Source organism: Eulemur rufifrons, chromosome 29 (assembly GCF_041146395.1).
Source record: "Eulemur rufifrons isolate Redbay chromosome 29, OSU_ERuf_1, whole genome shotgun sequence".
Classification (NCBI taxonomy): domain Eukaryota; kingdom Metazoa; phylum Chordata; class Mammalia; order Primates; family Lemuridae; genus Eulemur; species Eulemur rufifrons.
The window spans coordinates 56,496,729-56,510,078 of NC_091011.1; the positions used below are offsets into that span (position 1 = coordinate 56,496,729).

At 34.2% G+C, this 13,350-nt stretch overlaps 1 protein-coding gene across 4 annotated transcripts in view; it reads right to left on the reverse strand.

Moving 5' to 3' along the window:
• The window catches only part of LOC138377389 (platelet glycoprotein 4), a 72,039-nt gene that overhangs the window by 47,062 nt on the left and 11,627 nt on the right, over nt 1–13,350 (reverse strand). Inside the window, exon 1 of one of the 4 annotated variants that reach the window (XM_069462275.1) lies at nt 4,771–4,869. The exons of the other annotated variants lie outside the window; for them this stretch is intronic. The gene's annotated coding sequence lies outside the window, so the exon portion shown is untranslated. Of the gene's footprint in view, nt 1–4,770; nt 4,870–13,350 lie in introns of those variants that run through there. 4 annotated transcript variants of the gene reach the window in all.

Consider the following 13,350-nt stretch of genomic DNA (forward strand, 5'->3'; position numbering starts at 1 on the left):
AATAACACGATATCGTCTCAAAAAATGTCAGTGTTCTATTTAATATTACCCTTTATTCAATTAAATAGGAAATGTTATAAGAACATGCATTTTCCCTCAGGACTCACAAAAACTGTGCTCCTTTGTTCAACATTGGTGGGAATTGATTTTTCTATTATATCTCCTCCATCCCAGTCCCCATCCCCTATGTACAGGGATAAGGAAGCATCGAGCCATGCTCCTGGGGACCCTCTCATAACCTCAAGGAAAGCCAGCCTGGGTCAAACCCAACATCCACATAAAGAACAGAGAAAGTTAAGAAGAGAGAGCAAGCAGTTTCATCCAACTGTGCCTGAAGAGTGCTAACACTAGAGTTTTCAGTCACATGGGCCAAGAAATCCTTGTATTGTTTCAGTTAGTTTAGGTTGAAAGTAGCCAAACGTATACCTTGAGATTCTATGTAGAAAATGAAACTTAGATCACATGTATCACAACTAAAACATCTATCAAATTTCTAGCTTATTAAGTGTGATTTAAAAAAATAGCTTAACAAGTAGGTCTCTTTGAAAAAAATAGTGAAGGAAAATTATTCTTGTAATATGCTTTTCTACACCATATGCAACAAATACAGTCATATAACAAAGCTCATGTTAAGATATCACGTGACTATATTTTATTCATCTATACATCCCCAGAACACTTTAGTGTCCCATTCATAGAAAGTATTCTTAAGCATCTCAATTTATCATTATTGGTTTATTCATGAATAGGAAGGGAGTAGGTCACAATGAAACTCCCTATAATGTTTTTATTCAAAACTATGCAGGTAGTGGTTACCATCATATCCCAGAGTTTAAAATAGTGCCTGATGCATAACAGGTGCTCAAATATTCACTGAATGGATCCTTAATAAACTATATTATGATATCATATCATAGGTTAAAAAAAAGGACATGGGTACTTTAAATACTTTGGTAGGAGAGAAGGTATCTTTACTTATCCAAGTTATCTGATATCAAGTTTAAAAGGACTGGCAATTTTCCAAATCTTTGTTTTTCATGTTTAAACATTGTATGTTTAGACACTATGCATGTAATGGAATAAAGAACCAATGTAGTCTGCTTTAAGCAAAATTCTCAATGTATTAAATAGGTAGTTTGATTATTCCACGTTAGAAAATATTCTTATGTAAGGTTTTAATTCTTTCATTCCATAGATATTTATTAACTATAATGCAAGGATGAATGACATACTTTTACACCATAAGCTTTTCTTAAGCATAAATGATCCAATGTACCAATTATGTTTACATACCCATTGGCAGAAATAGACATATTGATTAAAATGAAATCTTCTAAAATTAATTTAATCATACCAAAAAGCATGATTAAATATTGAGTTTAGATCATTAAATAAGTAGTTGTTCATGTGATTATAGAGGCTTAGGGAAAAAAATAAGTAGTTGTATTGTTTTGTTTTTGTCTATTAAAAATCCTCTCCAAGTCTCTCAAATATTTATATTCTACCATCTAATTTTTTACAAGCTAATCTACTATTTTCTTATAGACTAGCATACATGATCACTTGATAAGAGTTTGATTCCTTTGGGTGTTTAATGTTCTGAACTGCTCATTTGTTTTGTTTAAAAACAGTGGGACTTTGGTCCAACTACATAATGCACCTCTGTAGAAGGAGGTGATGAGTATGGCCTGCTCATTGGACCCTTAAACATGGTCCCTTGGGAATTGCTGCTTTGGTCCAACGGCCATTAATTCCAGGTAATGTCTTTGTACTTGTTTCCATCTATGAGATATTATCATCCTCCACAGGGGCATTGCCTAGCTGAATTGTTGTACTAGAGAATTTTAGAATATTGATCATTTGTAGAATTATGTGGAAATGAATAAAATAAAATTGTCAGTATCAACAAATATAGCATTGTCTGGAGAAAATCTGAGTCAAACTGATTCTTTCTATCTCAAGAGAACCTTTACTATGATGAATTCTTAAACATCAAAACAAAATGCATAAATGTCAAAACCCAGGAGAAAAGGACAGTAAATAGAGCCTTGAAGTAGTCTGTCTCAGGGGACCCTGCAGGCTCTACCTCTGCTATTGACTGTGATAAACACAAAAGTTGGAATCAATAGGAAAATAAGATAAATACAACACTTGCATGTGAAGAGGTGCAGAGAAGATTACAGTTTATATATAGCACTAATATGCAAAACAATAGAAGCTGTTATTAAACTCTAAAAGCATGCCTAAAACCAGACAAAGCAAAATTATTGTAAATGTCCTACAGTGAGCAAATACTCAGAGTAAGAATGAGATTATGCTCCCTAATGTCCTTCCTATGATTGCAAAAATGTGCTTTTCAACTAAATTAGTTTCCAATACATTTGTATGTCAGATTACATGGTATAAGATTTTAAAGAGAAATAATATGGTAACCTCTCTTATATGACCTATGCATAAGGAGTTAGTAATGAAAAATGAAATTATTAAAATGCACTATATATACATATATAGATTTATAAATTTGGACAGAAATATAGGTCAAATTTTTAGAGACTCTTCCTAACATATAGATAATATACTGTACCAATTTTGCTTTCTTATGCCTTTGATTTAGTGCAAATCATATACTGTATATATAAACTTAGGCAATGGGACAGTAACCACTAGACATTAGAAATTTGAAATAACTAAAAGTACATACTGAATTTAAGCTTAATTTTCATGTAGTTGTAATCCATTCTAAATTATAATTTATTATTTCCAAAATTTGAAAGAATATGTTATTTTGTTCAGCTGTTAAAATACAGGTATGATAGAAGAACTTATGTGAATATTCTTACCAGCAAACTATGGAGATTTGCCACAACAGCAGCTAAGTTAGTCTTGCATTCACTGATAAATTAGGTTGCCATAGCAAGCCCATAGTCACTGAGTTTCTAAGCAACCTGAGACTCCACAGGCTGCAGATACTTAGGAGTCCACTGATCTTTCATCATCCTTAACAAAGAAATAGGACAATTTGTGGTACTGAACTCAGTAGAGGATCCCCTGATTATCCAATAGAGCAGTGACCTCCATAAAACGCCTCTTGTACTGATATTGTCTTTATTTATTAAACAATATTTGTATTTGGACATTAATGATTATTTAGAGCTAAGTGGGTGATATTAGCTATAGAAAATGGTCAGTATCTGGTATGTATTGGGCAGACAACATTTCTGTTGAATGAATGAATAAGATGCAATACATAACCCCACTCCACATACAAAGTCATTTACATAATGCTAGCATTCATAAATTCCATTCATATATTCCTTTTAATATAAAAATATATCTTTTAGTAATGTTACAGTGTGTCACTTCATTTCTAATTATCATACACTTAGGTAACATAGGTAATTGTAAATCAGCAATTCCTTGAGATTTTGTGTTGAAATATGTAATCATGGCTTGTCCAGAATACCTGAGTAACAGTAATAGCTACCCCAATGACACTAGAATTGCATGGATCTGAAGTGAATACTTCAAGCTTATACTTTTTTGAATAAACATGTATTATCATTTCCTGTTCCTGTCTATAAACACCTTCTTCAGACCCCTACCTTCACACAACGCCCACTGAGGCAAACCATTGCCTCCTGCACTATTTTAATTCACCAGCCTCAGCTTCCAATTATTTAAGATAATCACAATCAATAAAATAAGGCATAAAAATATTGTTTATTCCTATAGAACACTATATCAGAATGCAAATCATAAAATGTCATTTATAGAAATGATCATATGTGACCAGTAATATACAATTAAGTCTGTCATCTGCAATATTTTACTTACTTCCAGTACCTGTTTTTCTATACTTCCCATTATCATTCTATATAGCTAATTCCTACTAGGAAAAACATCTTAGGAATTATTTATAAATTAAAAGCTGGCTTTAATTTAACAATTTTTTAGCACTACTTTGTACATCCTATTGGCTAGTGCAAAGATTCAGTAGCCCAAGTGAATAAAACACAATGACTGAGTTCTCTAACCTGAGAGTAAAAGTTGCAAAGTCACCTCTCCAACAAGTCACAGTAGTCACCTGTGTCTAGAGCCATCCTAGGAATGCCAGCAGTAGAGACAGCCTGTGACCTCTAACTTATTATTGGTGGCCATCAGAAACAGAGGAGGATAAATTCTTCTTTCTCCAAAACTGAGAAGACTACCAGTCTGTCTTACAATCTTAATATAAAAGACTCAAATTTTCCATAATGATATTCATTATAATTGCATGTTTGGGTAACAAGTGACCATCTGCAATTTAACAGTCTTCCTGAGACATATAAATTCTTAAGAATAAAGCATAACTATACATGAACTTTCCCTTTTAGTATGTTGCTCTATTAAGATAAACCTCCATTGTTGTAAGCATATAAGTGTATGTATGTTGGAGGGTTACTATAATTTCAAATATTTTTTGAATGTTCTTTTATCACTTAGTAATGTAATCATTACTGACAAACTGTAGTAAAACCACTACACCTCACCAACTCCCTCTCCTTTCTTTTAGATACAACTTGTTATCTAAAAGTCTGGGACAGAGTGCTTGAATGCCTGCAATACCTTATATATTCTGCTCCCTGAGAGAGAGGTAAGTATTATCTTAAGCTAGACAAGAACAAAGCAAAACTCAGACCAAAGTAAGAGATTTTAGTATTATAAGCATCAGTCTGGAATCTCACATCTTTAGGCTAGGTAACTTTACAGTGATTACACAGGCATAATTACCAGTTAGAAGTCCGATGAAAGAGTGTAAGGCCACCAATGTTAACGCACTTTCAGAATGCTGGTTAGAAGACCACAGAATTAACACTGATGACTCTGGTTGTGTTTGCTCCAAGTACTGGGTCAAATCACTGCTGTACATCAGTCAGCCCCACCTCCAAGTGTCCAAGAATGGCTGTGGAATTTTGACTGACATTCCAGTGGGGCAGTGGGATTCCTAAACCAAAGTAAACTCTGCAGGCAGTGTGTGTTAACCTCTCTAGCTTAAAAATGAGCTGCTCTTCACTCTAATTCTTTCCTTTTAAAAAAAGAAACAATTATCTGTGACGTTTAAAAGAACACAGAAGCAGTTCCCTCTCCAGGGATATCCCTACTTACTTTCTCATAGCAATTCCCTTGATACTTTTTGTCTTCTGTCTTCGTTATAGGACTTTACAGTCCTCCTAAGAACCACATAACAGCAAGTACACTGGTCTTTGGGATAAGAAACAAAGCATGGATGAACATTCTGCTTTGTGAAAAGCTTGAGTTGAGGACATTAGGCAGGGCCCTGAAACAGTAATAACTTCTGGCTTATTCCTTTGCCATATGAGACAGCAGTATTTGGTGGGTATAATATTATATATGCAACATACAACCATCAAATAAATTAAAACAAAAATAAAGGCCCCCTAAAAAAAAAAAAAAAGGCCACATGCTTAAAGAGGCTGCAAATGCATGTTTTCCCATATCATTTAAGGCAGTAATTCTCTCATGATTAATGTTAATGACAGACACCTTTATACACTCACACACTAAAAGGATATTTATCACAAGCTGACTATATACACAGAACTCTGCCACAAAGAGGGAGAAAGCATGATCCCTGTGAGGTTTTCTATAATTTACTTCAAATACTTTAATAAAATTTGATACTTTTAATCTATTTTCTTAAAGTGGGCAGTTACCCTAGCTGAGAAAATTTATTCTAGAACTGGTTACCTAGCATTTAATGAAAGTCCACAATTTATTAATAGTTATCTTTATCTCCTCAGAACAGGAGATCGGTATAATAAATATTTACAATGAAGTTTTCACTAGAGAAATTAATAGTATCAAAGACTTATGAATTGGCTAGAAATGTTAGTGGCTAATTCTCTACTATTACATAACAGGGTAAAAAAGTCTCCCAAGGACAGCTGCCTAAAGCTCAGTTCAGGAACGGCCCATTGTCTAGCTGTTGATTTTAGAGCATTCTTGTTTGCCTATGACTGGACGGATAGCTCAGTTCTGTAGTTAGCATATTAAATGTGAGCCTCAGATGAACTGTTATTTATTGAAGCTACCAGTATTTACCAGGATAACCCAAAAATAGTGTCTATCCAAATTGGCCAACGTAGTTTAGAAACAATTTCAAGGACTTCACATTCTAGAAAGGCAGCTTGTACACAGAAGACAATCCCATAGAAAGGTTCATGGATAGAAGACCACAAAGTTTCCTGGACTCAGAGGAAATCCACAGTTGTTCAGATAAAAATAGCTGTGACTCATAGTTCAAGGAACTTTCACCTACATCTTTGTATGATCCATTTTTTTCTTTTATGACCTTCACATTGCAGAAGTTAAGGGAACCTCAGGAATCATCTAATCCTGATCACTTAACAGATGAGGGTTCAGAGACCCAAAGATTTAGAAACACGTGTTCTAATCCTAATGGTTATTTAAAAAAATCCTTAACTAGAGTATCACTTTTTCTCCTTATGTTTCTATTTTCCTCACTTGTTATCTCTTTTCTACAGCTCTTCCCTCAATTTCTGCCCTGATATTTATTTGATAAAATATTTCTTTCCTTTTTTGCGTATGTCATTATTCTTTTTTGTTTCCCTTCAGCAATCCTAGTCAACTTCATATTAAGCTCCAGGATTTCTGCATAATTGGAATAATTTATAACCCTCTTTGAGTCCTATAAACTGTTATTAGTACCTTGTTACTAGTATGAAGTTAATTTTTTAGAACTATTCTGATTCTTTGATTTCTTTTTAGTTCTTAAATTTTTAAATTTTAAAATTATTTAAATTAAATTATTAAATATAGTAATTTTTTTTTCTATTTTAATTAATGTATTCTCTTTCTCCTCCCTCATGTAAGATGACTTGAAAAATGCTAGGAAAGAATAAAGAAGGGGAAAATATTCCTTCACATATTACCCTGGGTCAGGTGTCACGCTAAATGCTACCATGTGTCATTATTTGTTAGCCACATTTTTATAGATAACTGACACAGGAAAAGTTAAGAAAATCAGATAAATGTAAACATGTCCAGAATTACAGGTATATCTTGGAGATAATGTAGGTTTAGTTCCAAACCACTTTAATAAAGTGAAATAAGTGAATATTGAAATGAGTTACAATTTTTTTTGGTTTCCCAGTGCACATAAACGTTATGTTTATACTAGTCTATTAGGTATGCAATACCACTATGTCTAAAAAAATGTACATACCTTAATTTAAAAATACATTATTGCTAAAAGATACTAACAAGCATCTGAGCTTTCAGTAAGCCATAATCTTTTTGCTGGTGGGGGGGATCCTGCCTCGATGTTGATGGCTGCTGTTTGATCAGGGTGGTGGTTGCTGAATGACGGGATACTGTGGTAATTTCTTCAAATAAGACAAAAATGAAGTTTGCCGTATCACTGAACTCTTCCTTTCACAAGAGATTTCACTGTAGCATGTGATGCTGTTTAATAGTATTTTACCCGCAGCAGAACTTCTTTCAAAACTAGAGACAGCCCTCTGAAGCCCTGCCACTGCTCTATCACCTACGTTGATGCAATATTCTAAAACCGTGCTGTCATTTCAACAACGTTCACAGCATCTTCACCAGGTGTAGATTCCATCTCCAGAAACCACTTCTTTTGCTCATTTGTAAGAAGTAACTTCTTCTTCACTATAGTTTTATTGTGAGAATATGCCAATTCAGTCACATTTTCGGGTGCCAATTCTAGTTTTGTTGTTTCCACCACATCTGTCTGCAGGTACTTCCTCCACTGAAATCTTAAACCACTCAAAGTTATGAATTAGGGTTGAAATAAACTTCTTCCAAACTCCTGTAAATGTTAGTATTTTGACCTCCTCCCATGAATCACAAATATTCTCAATGGCATCTAGAATGATTAATCCTTTCCAGAAGGTTTTCAATTTATTTTGCCCAAGTCTATCAGAGGAATCACTATCTATGGTGGCTATATCCTACAAAAAGTATTTCTTACATAATAATTCTTGAAAGTAAAAATGACTCCTTGATCTCTAGGCTGCAGAATGGATGTTGCATTAGCAGGCATGAAAACAACATTAATCTCATTGTGCATCTCCATCAGAGGTCTTGGTTGACTGGGTGCACTGTCAACCCATTGTCAGTAATGTTTTTTGAAAGGAATCTTTTTATTCTGAGCAGTAGGTTCCAACATTGGGCTTAAAATAGTAAATCAAGCTGTAAACATGTGTTGTCATCCAGTCTTTGCTGTTTCATTTACAGAGCACAGGCAGAGTAGAATTAGTACCATTCTTAAGGGCCCTAGGATTTTTGGAATGGTAAGTGAGCATTGGCTTCAACTTAAAGTCACCAGCTGCATTAGTCTCTAAAAGAGATTCAGCCTATCTTTGAAGTTTTGAAGCCAGGCATTGACTTCTCTGTAGCTATGAAAGTCCTAGATGGCATCTTCTTCCAGCAGAAGGTTGATTCATCTACGTTGATAATATGTTGTTTATCACCTTCTTCAATGATCTTGGCAAGATTTTCTAGATAACTTGCTACAGCTTCTACATCAGCACTTGCTGCTTCACCTTGCACTAATGCTATGGAGAGGGCTTCTTTCCTTAAACATCATGAACCAACCCCTGCTAGCTTCAGAATTTTCTTCTGCAGCTTCCTCATCTCTCAGCTTTCATAGAATTGAAGAAAGTTAGGGCCTTATTTTTGATTATGCTTTGGCTTAAAGGAATGTTGTTGCTGGTTCAATCTATCCAAACCATTCAAACTGTCTCCATATCAGAATAAGTCTGTTTCACTTTCTTATTACTCATGTATTCACTGGAGTAGCTCTTTTAATTTCCTTCAAGAACTTTTCCTTTGCATTCACAACTTGGCTAACCATTTGGTACAAGAGTTCTAGATTTTGGTCTATCTCAGCTTTTGACATGTCTTCCTCACTAAGTTTAATCATTTCTAGCTTTTTATTCAAAGTAGGAGACATGAAATTCCTCCTTTCACTTGGACATCTAGAGGCCATTGTAGGGTTATTAATTGGCCTAGTTTCATTATTGTTGTGTCTCAGGGAACAGGGAGGCCTCAGGAAAGGAGAGAGATGTGGGGCAGCTGGTCCATGGAGCAGTCAGAACACACAAAACATTTATCGATTAAGTTTTCCATCTTATATGGATGTACATGGTTCATGGTATTCGCAAACAATTACAGTAGTAACAAAGATTGCCTCTCCCAGATCACCATAATAGATGTAATAATGAAAATGTTTGAAATATTGAGAGAATTACCAAACTGTGACCCAGAGACATGAAGTGGGCATGTGCTGTTGATGAAATGGTACTGCTGGACCTGCTCAAAATTTCAGTTTGTAAAAATGCAATATCTGTGAAGAGCAATAAGTTGAAGTGCAATAAAACAAGATATGCCTCTGGTATAAAGTAGGTGACCTTGAGTTTATGTGTCCAGTTGGCCTGAAATATCAAAGATTAGTAGGAAAACATAAGGATACATGATAAAGTATAAGTATATTTTACTGATATCTAAATCCTTGCCTTTTATCAATATAAATCTCCCAGAGTTGCATTTGTCTATACTACTTTGATGTTTTAAAATTACCTTCATCATTTGTATATCTAGATTACCATTAAAACAATACATTTATCTACACTGACATTTTATTTAATAAACTAATCATTGAAACCAGATATTTCTGGGTCCAGTGAATATGAAAAAAAATAAAACTCTAGCTTGATGATAATAAACTTAGACATATATATAGAAAAAATTATAGACTAGCACAATAGGTGGTATAATGTAAGGTTTATAGTATAACCTATAAAAGGAAGTGGCTTTAGAAGGAGAGATGGGAAGCTCCACAGAGAAAATGACATTCCGGCCCCTTTCTCAAACCTAAGTCAAGATCAGTTCCCAGGCACTGGAGAGGAAGGATGACGGCAGAGGATATTTCTCCATCCATAGAACAATTTAGCAATTTCTACCACAAGCCAGGGACTTACAGGAAGAAAATATAAATAGCTGTTGTGGTGACTTCATAATATATGAGAAAAAAATCACTTCAACTTAATTAAGCATCTGCTATGTTCAGGCACTATTTGAAAAATATGAAGTTTTTACCTTATAATTCAAAAGCAATTAGTCTTAAACTGCTAAAAGTTCTAACTTTACTTGTAAAAAGCATAAATAGAAAGTAAAAATTCTACTTCAAAACACAAAAATTTTACTTGATGCTAGAAGAGATGAACATATTTGATACATTTGATAAGCATCTTTATTGTTACTTGGTAAGTTTAGAGCTTTAAATTTAGAAAATGAGAGCAGATATGTTGACTTGTTATTAAAAGCACAGCCAGATTTAATACGAAAATAATAGATACAAACTTAAAGGCCTATATATAACTTTGGAAGCACTTTAATGATTTTTACATCTAAAACTTTTCAAACTAAAAATATTAAAACGTAAGTGTTTATGGCCATTACTGATTTCTTTGCTGTTTTGATAAGTAATGAAAATTTTAAAAAAAGATCTTAGCATATTTGTCTTTTACTGTGGGTAAAAGCATATTGTCTTACTGTGAATGTTAAAGGTTAGAAAAAGCAAACATTCATACTCAGGCCTAAGGAAACAAGAAATCTGAGATTGTATAAATAATAATTCACAATAAAATGAAAAGTAATGCATTCTTATTTAAACAAATTAAATACAGTTGGAAATTTTTTTCCATTTGAAAGCAGATAAAATTTTCTTTGTTCTGTTTTTCACTCTAAAACATTCCTAAAATATGGAAGCCTACGTTGTAGCACAATGAGAAGTTAGCTTTTTAGAAGTACTGTTTTCCTTTTTCTTTCTTTTCTTTTTTTTTTTTTAAGGCATAGTCTCGCTCTGTCACCCCTAGTAGAATGCTGTGGCATCATCATAACTCACTGCAGCCTCAAACTCTGGGCTCAAGCAATCCTCCTGCCTCAGCCTCCCAAAGCTCTACGATTACAGGCATGAGCCACAGCACCTGGCCTTACGGATTTTTTTTTTTTTCCTAATCTTCTTTATTCCCCTTTCTTTAAAAGTCTTCCAGCAATCCTGGATCACTCATTTTAAATTCTATTCTACAGGTGCCACACAAATATAACGTTTTCTGGTCACATTCATTTCCAAGCTCTACTAACTTCACCAGGAGCAGAGGCCAGTCTGAGGACAGCACACTCCCTCCACGTGTAACTTACTCCTGGCCTCCACTAGTAGTTTTTACTGTAGGCTCTCCTTCTCTATTGGTCAACTGAATTAGACAAAAAGCAACAGAGTGTTGCTTTCCCTATCAAAGGTAACCCCCAAAGTCCCTGGAACAGGACAAGATTCCTTTTACCCTGAACTTAGGTGAGCTTCAATCTTTATTAAGCCCATGAATAAATGTTCAGATAGATGAGCAACCTCATAGAATGAGGTCACTGGGGAAATAATTTTAAATCGAATTGCAATTTCACCTAAATGGTATCTTATACCCCCCCCCTTCTTCCTTTGGGCTAAGTAGAACCAAGCCTGTTTCTGGTGAGTACTTTAAAAGTCACTGTGCTTTCACCAGAATCTGATTGAAGTACAGGTGACATAATTTTATTGTGTGCTGATGGGCTTTTTAAACAATCACTCACCATTTTTACTCCTTGTGAGTATCACTTCATATTGAATTTGTGAAATAATAATATTTTTTTCAGAGGCATGTTTATTGAAAAACCCAAGTTGTGTTGTGTTACACTAGTGGCTAACTCAAAGAGCGTTTTCTGCAGACCAGACAGTGCTTAACCAGACACCATTCTGAAAACATTAGAGGACCATCTAAATTCATCTTCATAACCCTTTAAATAGTACTACTTTCTCAACATTATGAATGTCAGAAGTGATGCTCTGAGAGATTAGGTAACTTACTCAAGGTCAAGCAGTGCTGAGCTAAGAGTCAAACACTGGCAGCTGCATTCAGACTCTGCTTCTTCAGCCATTATTGTATCACACTATTATTAATCGCTATTACTATCCATAAAACAATGTAAAAAAGAAAAAGCATTTATGAAATTTCTCTTAACATTTTCACAAGAGAATAAGTATTATATGTAACAAAAAATAGAAATATTTACATAAATGCAATAAAATTCTGCCCAAATCTAAGTAGATCTTGTAACTAATTTAGGTATGACCAAGTTTTGGCACTTTAATGTCTTATCAACCTTCCCTTTCTCCCATGACAACACCCCATATGATAGCAGCACGGATAGGATTAAAGACAATATCATATCCATTTGAGAAAAGAAAACTTCATAGTGTCCAATATATATTTGAAGATTTTATCATAGTCACAGTCTTACTTTTTAAAAATGATTGAAGACAAATATTTCTTAATTTTCAAAAATTGAAGTCATGTAAATTGAGATAGGACCTGCCCTGGCAGAAGTTACTGCCGCTCCTTCCATCTGATCTCTACTAACTGATCTCTGATTTTGTATTACAGGTATTTCATGTCTATGTGATTCCAAGACCCCTCGCAAGCTTAAGCGGTTGAATATTGATTAGTCTAAGCCAATAATTCTTTGACAATAAGAGATGTATATGCCAAACATGTAACAAAATGCCGACCACTGAGACATAAAGGAAAGTCAGCCAGGGAGCTTTAGTGACAGTTGTTCTCAGTTTTAAAAGGCTGACTTCCTACTGAGTCTAGCTTCTTCCTGCCTTTGGACATTGTGATATAAAGACAGGATGCTTGAAATTGCTGCAGCCACTTTGCACCCATGAGATAAAAGCCAAGAAAAACCAACGTAGAGGCCTAACATTGGTAGGCCCATGAATTGATCAGCTTGGAATCATCCTGTGTGTTGACTCCTTGTTATATGAAAAAAATTAATGTTTCCGTATGATGTCAGCTACTTTTATTGGAGTATTTTGTTATTTGTAGACAAAAGCATCTCAACTGATACAATGATAGACCTCAGAAAATGTTTGCTGAGATTTTCATAGTGCTTGTCGAATAATAAATGTTAAGAAATAATTATCAACTTCCAAAAGGCTTGCCTATATATTTTTGCCTAATATATTTATTTTTAAAATGGTTATCAAAATACTATCTTGATAACACAATTATTTGCTCAAATTTTATTGTGTGAATATATACATACAGATAATCCCTGAATTATATGGTTAAACTTTATGATGGTGCAAAAATAGTATGGTCAGTAGGAACCAGGAACCATACTGTAATGCAGTATTCAATAAATTACATGATATATTTAGCACAATTACAAAATATGTTTTGTGTTAGATTATTTTGCCAATTGTAG